The sequence below is a fragment of the Podarcis pityusensis genome, assembly GCF_964106645.2.
Source record: "Podarcis pityusensis genome assembly, chromosome: 13".
In the NCBI taxonomy this organism is placed as follows: domain Eukaryota; kingdom Metazoa; phylum Chordata; class Lepidosauria; order Squamata; family Lacertidae; genus Podarcis; species Podarcis pityusensis.
This window is the reverse complement of record NC_138038.1, coordinates 44660624-44683414: the sequence shown is the minus strand read 5'-3', so window position 1 is coordinate 44683414 and position 22791 is coordinate 44660624. Positions and strand designations below refer to the sequence as shown.

Here is a 22791-nt window from a genome sequence, read left to right as displayed (position 1 = left end):
TTCCAGTGTTCAAAAAGTGCACCTGTTATTTTGACGGACGCAATGAATGCATTTTGGCACAGCTTGAGCACTGTACAGCAAAGTTCAAAAGAACACAAAACTGGAAGGGTACCACAATCAGCACATGGGCCCATGAAGTATGGATTAAAATTCCTAGAGGGCAACATCCCTATTCCAGCATTGCCTGCCTCTGCCTTTCGGTCTCTCTGATACCTGAATTCCTCTCCTGGGACACAGCGATCAACCCCACAGATCTGCCTAAGCTAAGCCGTTTGTGTGGGGAGAGGCAGTCCAATCCATCACGCTGCCCCAACAAAGACGGATGGGCAATGGCTTCCTACCACAGCACTGCCATGTTCCCTGGGAACTGGCCCCCGTTTGCCACTCGCCCCCCTGTGGCCGTGCGTCCCCTCGCCCCCCCCCCCACTGCAAGCTCCCGGCTCTGCACCGCACGGTGACCGAGTTGCAACCTCTTCTCCTTGATGCAATCCGACAGGACTGCGGCCTCTGGCCATCAATAAATAAAGACGGGAGAGAGAAAGAGCTAAAGACGTAAACAAGGAAAGCTGCGGGAGAGGCAGGGGAAACCCAGCGCTGAACTGCAGGAGCCTGGCCTCCCAAGATGAAAAGAGGACACCTCCGGAATCTACAGACCCAACAGCTGCTTCTTTTAAAGAAAAGTCAAGGCATGGCTCTAGCCCTCAAGGCGTTAAGGAGGCACGTGCATCTGAAAGCAAGGGAGATTCCCCCTAGCAGGTCAGGGGACACAAGAAGCTGCCTAATGCGGAGTCAGACCACTGGCCCATCTTGCGCAGTGCTGCCTACACTGACTGGCAGCAGCTGTCCAGGATTTCAGGTGGGGGTTTCAAGGAACCCTACCTGGGCATGCCAGGGGCCCGAAGCTGGGGCCTTCTGCTTGCAATTGGTGTTATAAATTAGCCAGGTGTGTTTTGCGACTGGCACAGGTCCAATTGCAACCACATGGAGATCTCTGGATGACAGGTTAGCAACTGACATCTCCATCTGACTGGCCCCTCCAGCTTCCTTAAGCAGGTAAGCAGAAGAACTTATGTATTGGATTTATACCCCACTTTTTTCTGCAAGGATTACATGGTTCCTCCCCCCACAGCTAATCCTTACAACAACCTTGTGAGGTAGGCCCAAGATCACCCAGTGAGCACCATAACTGATTGGGGATTTGAACCCTGATCTCCCAAGCCCCAGTCTGACACTCTAACCCAGAGATTTCCAAACTTTTCATGTTGATCACGCTTTTTAGACATGCATCATTTCGTGACACAGTAATTCAGTTTTACTAGCAAACCAGAGGTTAAACTAACCCCTTATAAGAGCACGGGGAGCGTTTGTGTGACACAACTACACACTGTAGATGACACACTAACGTGTCACGTGACACACAGTTTGGAAAGCTCTGCTCTAACCACTACACCACACTGGCTCCCTAGAGTCCTTCTGCTATGGGGCAGCTCTATAAATTAAGTACGTAAAGAAATGTGGGGAAAACAAAATGTCACTTAGAGAAGGATCGGAAATATTTTCTTTGAAGACTTAGTTTGTTTTATTCTGGATTGTTTTATTTGAAGTTGTGTGTTGTAAGCCGCTTTGTGGTTTTTTCTTTTAAAATATAAAGCGGTATAGAAATGAAATTAACAACAAATTTCACCATAAAAGGCGCCTAGATAGACCGTTGTGGCAACCATAACCTAGGTTTAAGGTGCCATTTGGCAATTAGCTTATACAGTGGTACCTTGGGTTAAGTACTTAATTCATTCTGGAGGTCCGTACTTAACCTGAAACTGTTCTTAACCTGAAGCACCACTTTAGCTAATGGGGCCTCCCGCTGCGCCACTGGAGCACGATTTCTGTTCTCATCCTGAAGCAAAGTTCTTAACCTGAAGCACTATTTCTGGGTTAGCGGAGTCTGTAACCTGAAGCGTATGTAACCTGAAGCATATGTAACCTGAGGTATCTCTGTATATCTGAGTTTCTAACACGACCTGCAAGGCAGGTGCTCTAACACTGAGCTGTGGGGCTATTCATACAGCCGTTCTCTCTGCCTTGCGAAATGAGACCAGAGCGATGAGGCTGAGTCACAAGCTGATAGTCGACAAGCAGAAAGTTCGCCAGGTTGAAGAGAGTGACACCGTATGGGAGAGGAAGCTTTCCAAGTTCCCTGTCCCAAGTGCTTACTGTCTGCAGAAAGTGGAACACCACTGGACAGGAAACGTCACCTGTGTGTTGATTCATCTGTGGGTCTGGTGGGAAAGGAGGGGAGGACAGACACATCACCGGTAGCAAGAGTTCTGAATGAGGCATCTGAAAATAGATTGTGCGCCCTGCCAGCAGAAGGGAGAAAAGGGAGAGGTGTTTGCAGGCAGGGTGGAGAACAGCTGCTTCTGTGCAGGCTTAAGTCATCTGCTGTTTTGCCTCTGGTTGAACTTTTCAACCTCCAGCTTCTTTTTCCTGCCATCTTGCCTCTCTTACTCCTTTGCACAAAAAGAAAAATAATGCAAATCTGGTTCTCAAAGTGTACCAAACTAAACATTTCTCCAAGCTTCCTTTGAAGGTGACCCGGAAACTACAACTAATCCAGAATGCAGCAGCCAGACTGGTGACTGGGAACAGCCGCCGAGACCATATAACACCGGTCTTGAAAGACCTACATTGGCTCCCAGTACGTTTCCGAGCACAATTCAAAGTGTTGGTGCTGACCTTTAAAGCCCTAAACGGCCTCGGTCCAGTATACCTGAAGGAGCGTCTCCACCTCCATCGTTCTACCCGGACACTGAGGTCCAGCACCAAGGGCCTTCTGGCGGTTCCCTCACTGCGAGAAGCCAAGTTACAGGGAACCAGGCAGAGGGCCTTCTCGGTAGTGGCGCCCTCCCTGTGGAATGCCCTCCCACCAGATGTCAAAGAGAACAACAACTACCAGACTTTTAGAAGACATCTGAAGGCAGCCCTGTTTAGGGAAGCTTTTAATGTTTGATGTATCATAGTATTTTAATATTCTTTTGGAAGCCGCCCAGAGTGGCTGGGGAAACCCAGCCAGATGGGCGGGGTATAAATAATAAATTATTATTATTATTATTATTATTATTATTATTATTATTATTTCCTGCGCTGGCTGGCCAAATTCTCTGCCAGAGTGGAAGAGCAGCGCATAAAGGCCGCAGGAACAAGCTGGGCCGGCTCCGCTCCAGTTTGATTACAGAAGATGGCTGGGCTCTGGCTTTTAGCCTGGCCTCCAAAGCAGTGCAACTTTATTCACTGGGAAATCTCTCGTTTACCCGGCTGGCAGCACAAGCAGAGCTGTGCAAACACCAGGAAGGCCAAGGGGACGATGAGGGCCAAAAACAGCCGTCAGCCACGGAATGAAGAGATATGCAGGCCAAGCAAGCAGTTGTTCTTTTTTTTTTGGACTCCGAAAAGAACGGCAGCTGATCAAGGCTGTGTTGGCGCTTGAGGATAAGCACAAGCCTCTGGCCAGAATGGGGAGCCTCAGCCCCAGGGGTCAATGCAGCTCTCCTGATAGCCTCCCCCCGCATTGTTTGCATGCTCCAGTACCCATGAAATTTGGAAGAACCTCGGCTGGGGTAACAGGAGGCAGGAGAGACATGCCTTTCTGAGGTCTTGGCTGGCAAATGGGGCAGGAGAAGGCACATAGCAAAAACCATGGCATTCACTCCTACGAGATGTATAGCTACCAACCTGGAAACGTTAGACAAGTTCAGGGATGGGAAGTCCATCTTTTCGCCATGGTTATTTTTGACCTCCATAGTCCAAGACAGGATGATTCTGAATGCCAGCTGCTGGAGGATGGCAAGGAAGGAAAGCACAGTTGTGCTCAAGTCTTGCTTGTGGGCATCCAATGGGCATCAGCTGGCCTTCACCAGGGACCTAACCTTTAGCATGGCAAGCCCTGCCAGCAGCGTTTCAGCAGAACCACCCCCCACCTTCTTTCAGACGCCTTCTGAAAAGGAGATTGTTTAGACAGGCCTTTGCAATATGAGCTTTCTCTTCTTCACCAACTGGCATTTACTGACAAGTTTTCAGAGATGCTTTTTGTGGAGTTTGTTCACTGTGCGCCGTATATCACCTTGACATACTTTAATAGAGGTGTGGATTACAAATACGTAAATAAAATCTGGCTGGCTGCTGTGGGAACAGGATGCTGGGTTACGCGGGCCTTTGACCTGATCCAGAAGGCTTTACCTTACGTTCTTAAGACATTAAGCCTGCAAACTGAGAAAGCCAACTGCCTCCCCATCCGTCCTGGACTCCTAGCATACGGTGATAACAAATGGAGCTGGCGCTCTCCGAGTTAGCGTATTTTTCGCTCTATAGGACGCACTTTTTCCCCTCCAAAAATGAAGGGGAAATGTGTGTGCATCCTATGGAGCGAATGCAGGCTCCTTGGCTTCAGCGATAGCAACGCGAAGCCTCCGAAGCGCAGAGGGAGTGCTCCCTCCGCGCTCCGGAGGCTTCGCGCTGCTTTTGCTTAAGCCAGGAGAGCGAGAGGGGTCGGTGTGCACCGACCCCTCTCGCCCTCCAGGCTTCAGGGATAGCTGCCTGAAGCCTTCGGAGCACAGCGCAAGTTCCCGCTGCGCTCTGGAGGCTTCAGGTTCCTTTCGCTGAAGCCAGGACAGTCTTGCTCTCCCAGCTTCAGCAAAAGGAACCTGAAGCCTCCGGAGCGCAGGGGAACTCGTGCTGCGCTCCGAAGGCTTCGTGTTCCTTTTGCTGAAGCCGGGAGAGCTGCACAGCACCCCTTCAGCCAAGCAGGAGGAGAAATGGAAGGGGCTCCGTTTCTCCTGCCGTTTCGCTGAAGGGGCGCTGAGCAGAGAGGGGGAGAATTTTTTTTCTTGTTCCCCCTCTAAAACAAGGTGCGTCCTATGGTCGGGTGCGTCCAATAGAGTGAAAAATACGGTATATGAAGGAAACGGTTGCCTCAGAAGCAGAGGTCTTAATAATGCCCAGTACTGGCAGCCAGGCCTGCCTTGCTCCCTAAAAGGAACCATGAACAGCAATTGTCAGCCAGACTACAGACCAGTCTCTGTATTCCAAGCTCCAAAATGTCTTTTGAGGAAAGCACCCTCTAAGGGGGGCTGTGCTGCTAACTCTGGAGCAAATGCCTTGGGATCTCATTAACTCCAACTGAAAGTTTCAGAGTGTTTTTCTCGGCCCAATCCCATTGCGCAGATGCGTTCAGGAGTGTTTCTCAATCATTAAGGCTAAAGCCGTTGAGATGAGAAGGCAGGAGGATGGGTTTCACTTTTGCCAAACCCTAGTCAGCTGCTCAGCGCCAACTGGGCTGGCATAAAGTTCCTTCCCCTGTTTTTTTATTCCAGTTGTGTAAAAATCTGTTTTGGAGGGACCTTGGGGGTGAGCAAGCTCTGAGTAGTGGCTATTCATACCCAAACTGTCTTCCGTAACTGTGAGGACCAGAGCAATTATACATACCCTCTCCTACTACGCATGGGTACAGAAGACTGTCTGCATACCAATAGCCACTGCTGAGGTCCTGCGTGGTTAGGAAGCAGAGGGTGCAATAACACTGCAGAAGCTAAGCAGGTCTAGGTCCAGTCAGTGTTTAGACTGGAGGCTCCCTAGGAACCCTACGTACAGTCTTGAGATCCATGGTGGAAGAAATAATAGCTGTGTACTTTCCAGGCAGGTTTGACCGCAGCAGCTTCATTTTAAAAGTGGACCATTATGCAGAGCATTATATTCAGACTGTGGAGAGAAACATAGCCGTTGTGGTCAGGGTTCGAAATTAGCAGGGTACCAGGCGCATTTCGCACCTAAAAATTCTCCATTTGCAAGCACCTCTAAAAGTCTGGGTGCCATTTTTTGCACCTGGCTGACACTCAAGGATCACTGGAATGTATGTGCTTTGAAGCCTTGAAGTATATGTTAAGGATAAACAATACGTTTAGCAATAGTAGAGTGATACCAATATTTTTATTGTAAACACCAAATTAAACATGCATTCACAATGTCTGTTAAAAATGTGATATTAACAATATGCTTATCAAAATAATAAAAAGTGTTGCCGTTCTCCCCAAATGGAGACTAGACCTTCTGTTTTGGTGCCCACAACCCAGGTCCCAGGAGCCATTTGGCTCCTAGCTTTTCTATCCCGGTTTCTAACACTGATGGTAAAGTAAAGGTAAAGGGACCCCTGACCATTTTGTCTGTCCTAAATCTTCAATTTCATTGGGTGGTCTAGGTCCTAGTATTATGAGGAAGTGAGGAAATACATATCCCTTCCCACTTTCTATAAATCATGCTATGCCAGATGTCAACCAATTTGCACAAGACAACAGGTGACTTAAGGAACAGTAAGATACAGGCAAAGTGACTGACAGGTCCCAGCTACCAAGCAAGCTGAGGCGGGCTTAAGAAATGAAAAGGAAGCAACCATATGCGGTTATTGTTCCCCAGCGTCGCTGACTGAGGACACAGCAAGACACTGGACTGTACAGGAATAGGTTGAACACTGGCAACCAGTTGCCTTTCTCTGACCTGGAAGCAACGGAAGGGAACCAATGGCCCTTCAGATGTTGTTGGACTCCAAATCCCATCAGCCCAAGCCAGCATGGCCCAGTGATCAGGGATGATGGGAGCTGTAGTTCGGCAGCAACTGGAGGGGAAGAGGTTCCCCATCCCTGGCCTAGAGCAAGCCTTCTGACCATGAGCAAAGATACCTTCATCGGGGTTGCTAGGCAACAGCACATTGACCACATCTCAACTACCGCAAGCCAGGAAAGAGAGAAAGAGTGGCTGAGGAAGGCATTAAGTGGGATCTTGGGGGGAAAACATTGCTGAGATGACAACATGAAGCATACTTATCACAGGGCACTCTTTAGTCTTTGATCTTAAGTTCTGGGGTTGCTGCTTCCATCATAGGGTCTTCAAGGAGGAAAGAGTTAGGCCCAGAGATGTCACAAACTGGGGCACAGCTATGACTTACTATGACTGACTGCCTTCCTTGTTACCATCAGGCTGAAAGTGACAGACTAGGCCTGCTGAGTTTTCTGGGAAGGGAGGGAGGCTGAAAAAATAGTAGACAATTGCACAAGTTTCCCTACATAAGTTTGGGGGGGGGCGGTCGAAGGCCTTTGCAATCCCATGATAGTAATTCTTAGGAAAGGGGCTGAAAACAGATTTGACAGCATCATCCCAAGCCCACCACAAAAGACAGTGGTAAGACCACTCACACATTCATAAAAAGGGATACTGTAGAGATGGAAAATGCACAGCAGGGGTGGGGAGTGGGGTTTCAGTCTGGAGGCCACCTTTCCTCAAGGAGAACGTTCTGGGGGGACTCCATGGAAAGGGTGGAAATAAGTTTGTGGAGAAACAGGTGAGATTCTTCCCTTTATACAGTAAAATTCAGAGGTTTACACGTACAGCCACATCTCCACTCACACCTCCTGAACCTCCACCAGACAAGCGAGAGGCAGTATAACTGCTTGACCCATTCCAGCCAGGAAAAAGGACTCAAGGAACACAGAGCAGAGTGGGAAGAACTACAGGGGCCAGGTAGAAAGGTCTGGAGAGCCACACACCTGATGTACAGTGGTACCTCGGTTTTCTAACTTAATCTGTTCCGGAAGTCCGTTCTTAAACCAAGGCATGCTTTCCCATAGAAAGTAATGGAAAATGGATTAATCCGTTCCAGACAAACAACCCCTAAAACAGCAATTTACCATGAATTTTACTATCTAACGAGACCATTGATACATAAAATGAAGGCAATAATCAACGTACTGTACTATAAAATAAATAAGACAGTATTGTAGATTATAAAAATTAAAATTAATTTTTCCTCTTACGTGCACTGATGATAGTCATTGTTTGGAGGGGGGGACTTTTATCCATTTCTGCAGTCATACATACAATCAACCAGTAGCTGAACTGGGTTCCACAGTGTCACAAAAACGAAGACACAAGCCACAGTCACAAGTCAGTCCCGTAAAACGAAGAACAAGTCATAGTAAAAAAATAAAATGAAAAAGCCACACAAACAAAACCGCAACAAAATAGCAAAAACAAAAGCTCCAAATATCACACCTCTGTGTTGCGTGGGTGCTCAGGACTCAACAGCCGACAGACTCAACAGAAAGCCTCAGATTAGCAGCGGGGGACACAATTTACAAATGGAACACACTCAACAGGAAGCGGAACATGTTCTGCTTCCAAGGCAAAGTTCACAAACTGGAACACCTACTTCCGGGTTTGCAGCATTCTTATTCCAAGCTGTTCATAAACTAAGCTGTTCTTAAACCAAGGTACCACTGTACAGGAAAGGGCAACCAATATCATCAGCGGGCTGAGGCACCTTTCCTACAACAAGAGGCTAAAAGGGGAATTGGGGTGTTGAATTAGCAGGCCTCTAGCGTGGCCAACATTGGCTTTCCCCAACCAGGTGTTTTCCAGATGTTGTCTGACTCCCATCACCCCCAGTCAGTATGGTCTGGGATGACGGGTATCACAGTCCAAAAAAACTTCTCAAGGTACCAGGTTGGGGAAAGCTGGCTTACACCATTCTAAAATGAGTGTTGTGGAATTACTGATTGCCGAACATGGCCCCAGGTCCAAATCTCTGCTTTTGGGTCCTTTCAAGCGGCGGCAAGCGTAGCCGGAGGAACAAAAGGACTGAAATGCAGGCGTTGTTTTGCAGCCCCATCGCCTGCGATTGTTCATTCAGACTTCTCAAGAGCCTTTAATTGGGCTCCGCAGCGACTCTCTGGGTCTCGGAGGGCCACGCAGGTGCAGTGCTAAAAGCAGCTCCTATTTTCATATCAGTGGGAGTTGCCGTTTCCCCCTTGAGTTGAGACAAAGAGAGCACTTGGCAAAAAGCGAGAGGTTGTGGAGGTGGGGAGGGAATAAAGCTTTTATTTTGTCTTAACACATTTGCTGGTGTATGTAAAGCCACACCCATTGTACTCTCAGCACTATCATCCAATGATTATGCATCGTCTCTGCCCAGAATTCAATCTTTCTCCCCATCATTCATAAGCATGCGCCAGTGGAAGAGCTGACCCCCTTTTCTAGCCAGGTAGCAGAGATGTTAAAGCAGGGAGCCAGCAACCTCCACAGCCTTGCAGCTGATATCACACAGGTGGAAAGAGTTTTGCATGCAGAAGGTCCCGTGATCAATCCTCAACATCTCCAGGATGGACAGGGAAGACCCCCTCACCTGGCTGAAGTTCTGGAGACCATCTGTCCATCGCTGTAAGCAATACGGAGCTACACAGACCATTTGCCCAATTCCATAGAAGGTAGAGCATCAGTCTAGCACAAGGCTGGCCCTGGCATCAGTCCCTGGCATCTCCACTACCAGACTACCAGTGAAGGCAATACTCAACTAGCAAGACCAAGGGTCTGACTTGGTAGTTTCCTCTGTTCCTAGAAAAGGGGTCCCCAGCCAAATTTGTGGCTTGGCTTCTATGACTGCCACCACCCCACTCCAAAATTACCGAGGGAATGCAGCTGTTGACAAAGAAGATTTCCCCACCCTGGTGTTTAAGCATGTCGAGGAACATAGTTTGAAAGCAGCAGACAGCACCATAGGGCAGCCCAACATTTGATGGGAGTGGTCCAACGTAGTTTTGAAACCAAGATTAGACTGTAATAGAGGGGACTTTGAGTGAGATGTTGCTTTTTGCTACAACAGGGATGGGGAGCCTGTGGCCCTCCAGATGTTGCTGGACTCCAGCTCCCATCAGCCCCAGTCAAGCATGCTGGGATTGGCAATTCGGCAGCAATCTGGTTAGCATGACTTTCTGGTTAGTGGGAAACAGTAGTCCACTGCAGCCAAGCCATGGTTTCCGCTTCACTCACCAAACCATGGTTTTTCATCCATGAGGTAGGGTTATCCGTCACCAACACTTTCTGAATGGGGCTCTAGATGATTTAGAAATGTGACCACAGGAAGTACGATGCAGTGGCTGACTTAACCGCACCACCTCTCAAAGCTGCTACTTAAACTTACTTCTTTTTTTGCCCCTCAGCCAATGTCATTTGGCGACAGCTCTACCACCCACATCTATTCCCACTAAATCAGGTGAGTGCCTCTTCTCATCCCCTGCAAAGACGTGACATCTAAACTAATATTTTCATTGTGTATTGTGCACTGTTAAGAGGTGTGCGGAAAGAGAATTCACCTGATGTTTCTGCACATTGCAAGTAAGGTTCAGATGTTCTGTGGCTGCAGCAAGCGTAAGCAATTGACCCTGCAGACTGATCAGGAGGCCAAAAGGAACCAAAACCATCTTATAAAACTAATCGCTACACCCTAGTCAGCAGGAGATGGAAGCCAGGGATTGAGATGGGGTCGGACTAGTTAGCTACTGGGGCAAACAAATAAGCAGCAGAAATGACAGCTTTCACTGTGTGCTATAAAAACTGTATTGGATTGTGAATGCAATGTTCAAGGAGCTGGGCCACACAGATGGCCAGCCTGTGACCTAGTCAGCACAGCCAGCCTTGACAGCAGGGATGTACTGCATGGCTTGGCAGTGACTAGGAGGCCAGATGACTATGTATTGCCAAGCTATTCCAGGAGAACTCTATAGATTTACTCAGAAGCTTGTCCAGGCTTCCCTAATGGCCCAAGAAACATGCCAGGAAAAGGAACTCCCCCACTACAAGCTACCTTCCACTCAGTGTTAGAAAGTCAAATATGTAAGCTAGATTTAAAAAGCCTAGAAAAATAAGGATAGGCACTAAGCAGGAGAACATTCCACAATTGCGGTGCCACCACGGAGCAGACTCTACCAACTCATGAGAACATAAGGAGAGCCTGTTGGATCAGGTCAATGACTCATCTAGTCCAGCATCCTGTTCTCACAGTGGCCAACAAGGTGTCTGTGGGAAAGCCACAAGCAGGATTTGAGTCCATGACCACCCACTCCTCCTATGTTTTCCAGCCGCTGGTATTCAGAAGCACTGCTGCCTCCAACTGTGGAGGCAGAGAATAGCTCTCATGGCTAGAGGGGGCCACTGCTATTGTCTTATCCTCCATGAATTCATCTAATCCTCTTTAAAAGACTTCTAGGTTGATGCCCATCACTGCTTCCTGTAGGAGGGAGTTTCATAGTTTAGCTATACTCAGCCATCATTATACACCTTTAGGCGCCAGGCAAAAACATTCCTTTTTAACCAGGCCTCTGGTTGATCTGATTGACATCTTAAAAGGTAAAGGTAAGGGGACCCCTGACCATTAGGTCCAGTCGCAGACGACTCTGGGGTTGCGGCGCTCATCTCGCTTTACTGGACAAGGGAGCCGGCATTTGTCCACAGACAGTTTTTCCGGGTCATGTGCCCAGCATGACTAAGCCACTTCTGGCGAACCAGAGCAGCGCACGGAAACGCCGTTTACCTTCCCGCCGGAGCGGTACCTATTTATCTACTTGTACTTTGACGTGCTTTCGAACTGCTAGGTTGGCAGGAGCTGGGACCAAGCAACGGGAGCTCACCCCGTCGTGGGGATTCGAACTGCCGACCTTCTGATCGGCAAGTCCTAGGCTCTGTGGTTTAACCCACAGCGCCACCCACCTCCCTGTGATTGACATCTTATGCCCTTTTAAAATGTGGCTCTTTTGAGGGGACGGGCGTTGTTATTGGGTTGTTGTTTTTATTTTGATTATATATATTGTGGTTTTTAGGTTGATCTTTTCTGTGCACTCCCCTGAGACCTCCAGGTATAGGGCAGTATATAAATTCAGTAAAAAATATAGAAGAAGAAGAAGAAGAAGAAGAAGAAGAAGAAGAAGAAGCCATCATCATCATCTCTTTTGTCTGTCCTGAATCTTCCAACATTCAGCTTTGTTGTATGTTGACAAAATATAGCATTATGACAGGGGAAGAAAAACTTTTTCCTATCAATCTTTTCCATGCCATGCATAATTTTATAAAGTTCTGCCATGTCACCTCTTAACTCTCCTTTTCTCTGAACTAAAAAAAGGCCCTGACACTGCCACCTTTCCTTTGATCATTTCAGTTGCCCCTTTTCTAACGCTACCATATCCTCTTTGGGGTGAGGAAACTCATCTCCTGCTCCTCATGACATACGCGTGGGCCAGCCATTGTGCAAACCAACTCCCCACTCCCACCCCCTGCCTTACAGATGTTATGGGATTGCAAGTCCTACAGTCCCAGCCATCATAGCTAGTGGTCAGAGATGATGGGGAGTTGCGCCCTAAAATGTTGGGGAGGGTACCAGCTTGGCAAAGGCTCCTGTGAGCAACAGCGGAACAAGCAGATGTACATCGTGTGTGGAGCGGGTAAAGCATATTAGGATAAGACAGGTATTTGGATGCAGTGGCCCAGAAGCCCGCATTTCCCCCCAAAACACTCCTCAGTGCTCAAGCACAAAAATCAGCACAACGCCTACCCACAATGGACTGAAAGAGATGCCAGCAGTTAGCTGGCAGGTGTCAATGCTGCCAGAAGAACCCATTTATCCAAAGCCTCAGAACAATTCTCTGCACAGTAGCCTATGGGCACAGGCCAGTTCAGGCTGCAGAAACACCATATGCCTCTACATCACTCTTTCCAAAAAAAAAAAAAAAAAAGGCTGCGATTTACTCCACACATTAACTTCAGCAGTAAAATACTTCACTTTTGTACTGTTTGCACAGCTGTCTAGCTAAGGATTCCAGTCTGGCTATTCCCTCTTTGCTTTGACCTCATGCCGAGGGGAGGGGGGGACACAACAGCTATTCCACCTTCAGACAGTTATTTTCTTACATTTTTATCCCACTTTTTTCCATCATGGAACCCAAAGTGGTGTAAATCTCTCTTCCAGGCACTGACCAGGCCTAGACCTGTTTAGCATCAACAAAGCGGTGGCTTCAATTGTCTTGAGTATGAGGGGCCTGAGTCCCAGTTTGCATCAAGCAGCAGACTCCAAGTTCCTAGTCCATAGGGATGTACCACTTCAAGCTTGAAACGGAGGGAAGACTGGTAAAAATTCAAGGCAGAGTGGTGGAGATTTATCAGAATTTGACTTTAGAGCAGGCCTCATGCTCCACAACTAGCAGAAAGTATTTGTTATGCAATAGAGCTTTCGAATCCCCGAACAGCATACAGAAATATATAGCTCTGAAAGTGGAGGGAACATCTTTGGGAAAGGGTACCCAATCCATTGCAACCAAGTAACACTCTAAATACAGGAGCCATTGGGTACTGGGGAGAAACAACAGTCTAAAGCCACTACTTGTAACCGGTCCAGCTCTCCCATAATTGCGTACTTCAAATTCTCCAGTTGGGCTACAACTCCCATCAATGCTCATTGATGGGAGTTGTACTGCAAAACATCTGGAGAGCAGCAGGTTGAGGAAGGCTGGCCTAAGACTGCCACCAAGGAGGTTTCCCCCCAGCTCATCTAGCTCCCCTGGTTCCTACCCCCAGAGAGAGGCAGCCTCGCTTTATAAGGCACTCAGAATTCCCATCAACAAATTACAAGGACAGTGTCACAATCTCACCTAACCTTATTAGCAAACAAAAATAAGTGGCAGGCTACTTCAGCATCTTTGAGGAGGTCTGCGCAAAGGTAACAAGTCCATGCTGGGATGGCACATCCAGCAGCTGCCACAGCAAATATAATATTGCCTAAGAACAGGGATCTCCTCCCCACCCACCCACAATCCCCAAGAGGACACTTTGCAAGAGTTGCCCATGGATACGTACCCAAGAGAAGCTTTCTGAAGCAGACACAAGGTCCCTCCAGTTCAGCATCCTGCTCTCGCGGCAGCCAACCAGATGCCTATGGGTCTCCCATGAGCAGGACAGCAGCACTATAGGCCTTCTCCTGCAGTTGCTCCCCAGCAACTGGCATTCAGGATCTTGCTGCCTCATGGTCCTGGAGGCTGTATTACAGTAACCACTGACTGCCTTTTCCTCTGTGAATTTGTCTATCCAAGTCGGTGGCCATCACAGCCTCATACGGGAGCAAATTTCATGGTTTAACTGCACACCGCATGAAGTGGTACTTTCTTCTTGTCTGCCCGAAATCTTCCAACATTCAGCTTCAATGTGGGTCCCTGAGTTCCGGAATAATGAGAGAAAGAAGTCTCCCCACCTGCTTTCTACTAGATCAGGGGTCAGCAACCTAAAGCCCATGGGCTACAAGCGGCCCATGGGGGTCGTTTAACTGGCCCCCGAGCCGCCCGCTTGGCGAGTCCCCGCATGCTGCACTAAACCAGCGCAGCACAGCACGGGAACTCGCTTCCGAGGCGCCGGAAACCACGTCTGCACATGCACAGACACCAGAAATCACGGGCACACGCTCTCAAGGGTGCGCGCAATCCGGCCCCCTGAGGGATCTCCACTGAAGTGAACCGGCCCAGGTGAGGTAAACCTTGCCGACCCCTGACCTAGAATATGCCTAATTTCACACACCTCTATCATGCTTCCCTTACGTACCCACCTTTCTCCTAAACTAGAAATCCCCAAATGTTGTGTGACCTTTCTTCCATGGGGGAAGAGGCTCCAACTTACAGATCATTTTTGGTTCCTCTTTGCTGAAAATTCCTCTCCAGCTCCTTCTAAATGAACGGTGACCAGACATGCATGCAGAATTCAATATGCAGCCTCACCACAGATTTGTAAAGTGGAATAGGGAATGTACGTTTTCCAGAGCTGCCGCACACTGGGTTGACATTTTCATCAAGCTACTCAACACTGACACACCCTCAAGATTCCCCCTCCATGTCAGTCACTGCCAGCTCAGACCCTACTTGTGGATATACTGGGTTGCTTATATAGAGATAGGGGAACACCAGATACCACAAATCAAGAGGAACTATACTTTAATCCAGGTAGCATTTCCCAAGCTGATAATTTAAAAAAAAATCCCATGCCCACAATTCCTTCTTCCCATGATATTCAGGGCTCTGAATATCCACCCCATACATTCAAATCACTCTTATGCCACGTTAACAGCCATGAAGGATCTCAGGAACTGTAATTTAACAAACTACAGTTCCCATAAGCCTCCTAACTGTTACAGTGGTACACTTTAAATGTGTAGCATGGCTGGGACCATCTCTCTGCAATTTAAGTGAAGGTGAAGAACCATTTGGCCTTTCTTCTCCCAAGAGAGCATCTCTCCCTGGCTTGCTTTTCCACCACTGGATCTCAGGGGAGGATTCCGCAAGCTCCAGCCACCGATTAGACTAGGCCGGAGAGCCTGCTCCAATTCTAGCATCTCCCACAAGTGGTTTCCACCTCTGCAGCTACCCTCTATCCCAGAGGCCTAGGTGGAGCAGAGGGAGAGCAGGAGGTGTGGCAGAACACACAAGATGACTTAACACCTGACTGCCAAAAAAAACCCAGAAACCCTGACAGACTATCATGGCCATCTTTGAATCACTTCTAGGGATCCGTGATCTCCACCAAGCTCTGCATATCAGAGCAAAAAGACCTGCTTCTGTTTCACAATTACTCCCATCCTCGAACAAGCAGAGTCATATGCCAGCCCCTGCACATCTCAAATGGTACAGCAGTTACGGTCGTTCCTGGACCAAGAGTCTGACCGAAGTAGTACAGGAACTGGTGACTTCATGACTGGACTACTGCAATGCACTCTATGTGGGACTTCCCTTGAGCTGGACCCAGAAGCTGCAGCTTGTACAGAATGCCGCAGTGTGGTAGTTGAGAGGAGCGAGGCCCTGTCTGCATAGAACACCACAGCCTTTAATAGGTAAAGCCCTAAATAGCTTGGGACTTTACTTGCAGGGTCACCATGTCCAAGATATAACCACTTTTCTGCTTCGATCTGCAAAACTGGCACTGTTACGGGTGCTGCATAATACTTGGTTGTGCATTTGTAAGAAATTTATCTTTAAGTGTAGCAGCACATACACTTTGGAACTCCCTGCAAATTGACATCAGGCCAACACCTTCCCTGTACTCTTTTTGGCACCTGCTTAAACATTTTTGTTTAGGCATGCCTGTCCAGACATTAAGTTACATGTGCTTTATCTCTTTTCAGCTACTGTTGATGTTAACTATCTTCGGAATGCTCTTCAATAATGTTTTTAACTATTTATTGAAAATTGTAGTATTTTATTTACTATTTTTGTAAACCATTTCAACTTTTTTAAAAAATCAAGCAGTGTATAAATCTTCTTAATCATAGCATATAGATATAAGTTAATGGGAATGAAGACTTAAGATCACCCTCACGCAAGAGGCACCTCATCCTGTACCTTTGAGAAGTGAATGTCGAAACCAGTGCTGCACATTTCAGAACTCAAGCTTGTCTTAATAGTTTGTCTCCAGCATTTTGCAAGTCCCTCCACACTCAGGTGAATTTCTATGTCCCGCCAAGGTTTTTATTTCCACGCACATTAGCTTTTGCCCCATAGAGATAGACGATAGCTGCATATGAAATCGGGGTATGAATTACAGCAATCCATACAGTCAATCTTGACCTGAATGGGTTACAAACTACAGTAACCAACACTAAGAGTAGGCCAAAGCCATCCTCGGAGTAACTGCAGAACTGTTAAGGCAACAGGCATCAAATTTAGTAGTTATCGTAACAGTGAAAGGGAGAGAGCTTGGCTTGGCACTATTCTCCTCCATGCATTTTCCAAGACAGTTTATTCCCCCATTACTCTAGTCCTCTTGATGGGAGCAGATAAAGTCTACGATCGCAATAGCAAAGAGGGATGGGGAACCTCAAGCCCAGGAGCTGAATGCAGTTCTCCAGGCTTTCATCAGGCCTCTAGTACAAGCCACACCCACTCACCATCCATGCTCTGCGCCTTCCTTGTGCACTTCTGACTGGCTTGAATGAGTCCTCAAATTGTGACAACGCTTCTCACTTGCCTAGATGGATGCATGAAAATGCAGAAACCTCTGGCTTTAGTGTAGCTTGAACGCAGCCCACTGCATGCCAATGTATGGTAAAAGATGAAGAAATGGGCCTCCAGGTGCATGTTAGGGTTAAAAATGGGTGCTGGGCTTGAGAAGGCTGAAGATACCTGCATTATGCTGAAGGATAAGGCCACAAAAAAGCTTATTCATCCTCTTAGTGAAGTCCCCACATTCCAACTGTGCAGTCAGCATCTTATTCCCCATTTTATCTATTCTTGTTTCAAAGCCAATCTCTCACAACAGCCTTCAAGGGACACACCACCACCTTAGGGCCCCTTGCCACTATTTTAACAGCCATATCTGAAATGCCCTATCATACCTCTCTACTGCCACAATCCATTTCCCACAGCTTAAAAAAACCACCCTATTTTATGCAGAGTCAACCTAAGCCTACATTATCTTCCTTTCTTCCCAATGGTGCCCTGAACCCCTCACCATTAATTGCCTGCTCTCTCACACATGCACACGCTTCTCTCAGCATCCCACTGTACCCCTGAATCTGCTGTTATCGCTCTCGGGTGAAGAACCCCCTCACCCAATGAAAGATACCCTAATATCACTGCCTACCCTGTTTCTATCACCCTAATCTCCACTTACCTGCAGCAGTTTCCCCATATCAGATCTCCCTTTAACTTTAGAGAAACCCCAATCAAATCCCCCCCCTCACCTTTCACCCAGGGACATCTGTAAAAATGTTATGGGGGCAGGGGGCCAAAGCAAAACACTGACAGTGGGGCAGGGTAGTTTCTCACACACACAAAAATGAGGGGAATCACGCTTTTACGTTTTGCCTCATACCCCAAGGGTCAACAAATGCTGGAAACTTCCAATATTTTTTTAAATAACTTAAGAATCCTGGGAATTACAGCTCATCCACAACAAACTGCCCTCCCCTTCGCTGCAGCTAGCCATGCCAACACCTCTGTGCATCCCAATCTCCTTTCAGCCCTGGCTGCTTAAGAAACCCCCATAATTTCTTAGTGGGGCTCTCTGATCTAGCCTCCCCATTCTCCTGGACCCCCTTTCTAACACCACAGCCCCCTCTCCTTTCCCATTAATCCCCTCTACACCTCAGTCAGCCCATACCATCCTCTATATCCCTTCAACCCCACCTGCTCGACAGGCCCGCACTCTCTCCCACCCCATTTTAACGCCCTTCAAACCCCTCCGAATCTCCCTGGTGGGCATCGCTACATGGACCCCCCACCCACCCCACGTCCCTTTAGTCCCCTCTCCGGTGGAGACACCCAAAGCAGAGCCCTCCGCTTTCTTTCACCGCCAGCGCCACGCCACCACTGGCCCCCTACACCCTTTCGAGGCACCCCACCGCCCACCCACCCCACATCCCTTCAAGCCTCTCTGCTGCTCATCCCTATATCAGACCCCCAGATATCATCCCCACCACACCTCTGCAATTTCCCTTCCACCTGCTCTTGCAGAAGACCACATACAACGAGCATCCCCATCTCTATTTTTTTTTCTTCTTCAAGGGAGCCCCCCCACCCAGACTCACCCCCACCCCAAAATCCCTGGCTGCCCTGCGTGCTCCCTGCAGCCTCGCTCCCCTCGCACTGCATCCCTCGGCCTCTCTGCGGCCAGGCCCCGGCGGAGGGACCAGGCTCTTCCCCCGCGCCACCTCACCTGCGCTGCTGCTGCTGTGGCGGCGGCGGCGAGTCCCGCTGCTGGAGGCTCAGCGTGGCGGTGGCTGCGGCGGCCGCCGCCGAGGCCGGGAGGAAGAGGAGGAGGGGAAGGAGAAGAAGCCGCGAGGGGGAGGCGGGTGGTGGAGGCTGCTCCGACTCCTCCACCGCCGGCGCCGCTGCTGCTGCTCTTGCCGCAGCCTCCGCCCCCTGCCGCTTCCCGGCGCCGACTGACAAGGAGCGCGGCTCGGACACGCCTCCCCGTCCCCGCCCTCCGAGCCTCCTTAAATAGTGCACCGCCTCCTCTCCCCGCCCACTTCGCCGCCGGGGCCAATCCGCGGTCACGGCGGCGCGAGGACCGCCCACCTCTGCCCGCGGCTCGGGTCCCAGCACGCAGGCGCGAGCGAGCCTCGGGTTGAATGTAGGCATGCGCCAGGTACAGAGAGGGCGCGCGCTCCCGGCTCTTCTTGGGGCGCCCTCCCCTCTCTTCCCCCCTTCCCAACGCCTAGAGATACGGAGGAAAGTTGGCGCGCAGGCTTGACTTCCGGCGTTTTGCGGTTCCGAAGGTAGCCATATGCGGGGCAGGAAGCACGTGGCGGGCCGCTAGAGAGGTTGCTATGTGCGGGGACAGCTGATAACGAGCCTAAAGAGATTCTGAGGGGAGGCGCCACGGGGTCTATTTTGAAGCTTTTGAAAGTCTGTGGGGGTGGGGGAGCCGCTCTAGCCCTACGGTTGGCTTTGCCATGGTAGCACAGCGTGCTCAATTGGGAACCAGAAGTGGCGCGAGGTGGCTATTGGGAACTTGTCAAATTCTATTGCGTCACTGTGCCTTCTGTGTAGTGTTGGGCGCTTTGAACACAATTTTCTTTAGTGCACAAATTTAAGGGGCCGGCCCTACCATTAGATGGAGTGAAGTGGTTGCTTCGGGCAGCTGGTTTTGGGTGTTAGGAAACGACAGCAAACCGCTAGCCATTTAATCTATTAATATTATTGGCATTATTTTCCAAAAAAACTTGGTCGGCCTTCAGCACCAACTCCTGCATTCTCCCTGATATTTAGGATCAAATATTAACTGCATCTTATTATTAACCCTGCCAGATGGTGCAAGGCACTGAATTACTGTGTTAGCTCTTTTGCACAAATGTTGTGTGTGTGCGTGATAATTTCATCTCTTTACCTGGCCATGTTCAATTTTTCATTCTTTGAAGTGGTGGAATATTTCATTAGTTCTGTTATATGTTTAAGAAAGAAAGGAATCCAGGATACGTCTGGAGAGTTTCTCTTTTCATTCCTCTCCTGCCCTCTGAATGCAAAAAGACAGAACCATTCCCCCCCCCCCCCCCGGAGGACAATATATTACCAAGTTATCTGAAGGTCTGTTTGCACTCATACAAACCTACTGGATCCCTAAGATCACCACCACCTGTTTTCTGGCCTGTCATTTGTTAAGATCAGATTGGCAGGACCTTTGGGTGATGGCACCACAACTACAACTTTCCGTCTTGGGCAAAATCTACACCCCATCTCTTCCCATTGTCATACAAATTTTAAAATCCTTGTTATTTCCTCAGACATGTTAAAATTGATTTTATTCTTTTCATAGGCTCTCAGATGAGATATTTACTGCAATGCATTTTTAAAAGTGTTTCATATTGCACAATATAAAATTGTTTTCATTTACCCTGAGAAATGCCTTGGGAGTGGGATACTATGTTAACTAAAATGAGTATTTTGTGCTGTACGCAGAACTAAGCCCCACTAGGTACAATTTTCACACTTACCAACCAGCTGCCCTGAGGAAGGTCATAAACAAGACAAAATGATAAGAGCTGCTGCTTTGTTCCTTCCATCAGGAAATCATAGCTATGCTGTTTGTAAGTACAGAGGCTTCTTGCTCTAATCATAGCCAACTGGTCCTTAAAATAAAGCCTATTATGGTGGCAGCCATAATCAAATCCTATAGCAGTGAGTTTCACAGAAACTGCATTCAGTGGCAGGGGTCATTCTTTGACGTAATCATGAGAAAGGTAATGCCCAGATGTTGGAGAGGGTGATACATTCAGGCTAATGATGGCTTCCTATCATCCGTATCACTCCTAGCACAATCTTGCAGCATTGCTTGTGCTCCAGAAAAATTTCTAGTGATTCATATTTTTTAATGGAACACAGTGACACCTAGAGGCTGTAACACAACCCTGCAGCCAGGGGGAAATCAGCAGCTGAATTAGAGGGAGCAGTCACCAAGCTGAGGGGGAAATCTGGAGAAATCTCTAAAATCTGTTTGTTTGTTTTCAAATAAAGGGGTGTCCACAGCTCAGACGTAATGCAAACAAGTCATGTGATGTGTTGGTGGCCTCACTGAGCAGGTGGGAAACTAGGGAATGAGGAAATGCAATGAGGAAGTTTCTTAGGAAGATGACAATGCTGGAGATTAAGAAAAGGAAGAGGAGAAAACCCTGAGGGTTTTCCTCAAGGAAAAGTGTTAATGTAAATGAGGACAGTCTGACAGAAGGCACTCTTCCCTGGCAAATATAACCTCAGCTCTTTAGGCTGGCCCCAAAAAAGACTGTTACAAGTTTGTTTGTTTTTATTTGATTCAATTTACGAATTACCTTTCTGTAAAATATCTCCAAAGCGATTTCACAGTAAAAACAACAAAACTGATCCCCCCCCCCCATATATACAGGTTTTTTTTTTAAAAAAATCCATATAGGAACACAATTAAAAACAATTTCAAATTCAGAACAGATACAGACACATTTCGTTTTGTTTATTGGTTTTATTATATTTGTTCGTTGCTTTTTCTTGCACAAGGCAACTCAAAGCTACTTACAGCGGGACCTCGGTTTTCAAACGTAATCTGTTCGGGAAGACCGTTCGAGTTCTGACACATTCGAAAACCCGAAATTCAATGCGGAAGCCTCAATACGGAAGCCACGTGGCATGTTTGACTTCCGAGGCATGTTTGAAAACCGAAACATTTACTTCCAGGTTTACGGCGTTTGAAAACCGAAATGTTTGTCAATGAAGAAGTTCGAAAACTGAGGTACCACTGTACAAACAAACAACAAAACAACATACAAACAAAAAACACTACATAGATACATTAAAACCAAGGGGAAAATGTATGAAAAACATCCCACTGACACTAAAAGGCCACAGGCAGTTAGAGGCCAAGGGCCTGATTATAGGGGAAAATGTCTGTCTGGTGCCTAAAGATGATGGTACCAGCTTCCGCCAACGGTGAACCAGAAAATGCCACCCTCCAGAATGCTCATAAAGAAGAGGCTCCAATGACGATTGCAGGATCCAGGTTGGCTAATATGGACAGATGCGGTCTTTGAGGCCTGAGAAATGCAGGCTCAGAACGTTCACATTAAGATGCAAACCAAATTCATTTCTTCCCTCTGCTTAGTTGGAGATGTCAGGATTTGGAACCTGGGACCTCCTGTAATCAAAGCATAACACTCTGCCACTGAACTTCCAGAGGTGCTACGAGCTACTACAAGTTCAGCCACGTGGATGAATATCCCAGGATCTCTGGGAACGAAGCCAAGCGCCCTTCTTGGAACCAACTTGCAAGATGTTGACCAACCCAATCCTACTCAGAGTAGGCCTATTGATGAACCTAGCCTACCTCAGATTCATTAATTTGAATGGGTCTGTTCCAAGTAGGTCTAGTGTTGGACACAAACCATTAACTTATGGGGCAGGGAGACCAGGATGAACCAAAGAGTTCTAGGTCATATTCTATCTACCTGGCAAAAGGAAATGACTTTATGCCAAGTAAGGCCATTGGTCCATCTGACTCAATATTGTCTACAACAGGAAAGGGCAACCTGTGGACCTGCAGGCATTAGACTACAGCTCCTATAAGCTCCAGCCAGCAATGGTGAGGGATGATGGGAGTTGTAGTCTTACCAACATCTGCAGGGCTACACGTTCCCCATCTCAGATCTTCCCTAATCCCTAGCAGCTCTTGATGGTTTTCAAACAGGGGTTCTTCCCAACCCTATGTAGAGATGCTAGAGACTGAACGTGAGATCACCTTTGTGATACCCAGCCCTTGGAACCTGCAAAATCTAGTGACTCCCCTTGCCCCATCTTGTGGATTAGGAACCTGAAGATCTCAGGCATAGCAACATCCATGGTCTGTGAACCAGCCAGCGGTACTTTCCAGGCTGAGATTTATTTGTTTACAACTGCAGCCAACCTTCAGATTCAGAGCTTAACTGTGCTC

General features: G+C 48.0%; 1 protein-coding gene across 2 annotated transcripts in view; it reads right to left on the bottom strand.

Annotated features, from left to right (window-relative positions):
* LOC308461094 (vigilin-like) overlaps positions 1-18798 on the bottom strand; it is a 54536-nt gene extending 35738 nt beyond the window's left edge. Inside the window, exons 1-2 of one of the 2 annotated variants that reach the window (XM_080977716.1) lie at positions 18556-18798; positions 16787-16866 (exon numbers count right to left, since the gene is read on the bottom strand). The gene's annotated coding sequence lies outside the window, so the exon portion shown is untranslated. The remainder of the gene's footprint in view (positions 1-16786; positions 16867-18555) is intronic. The other variant, XM_080977715.1, reaches the window with a different exon arrangement.
* Positions 18799-22791: the final 3993 nt, after the last annotated feature.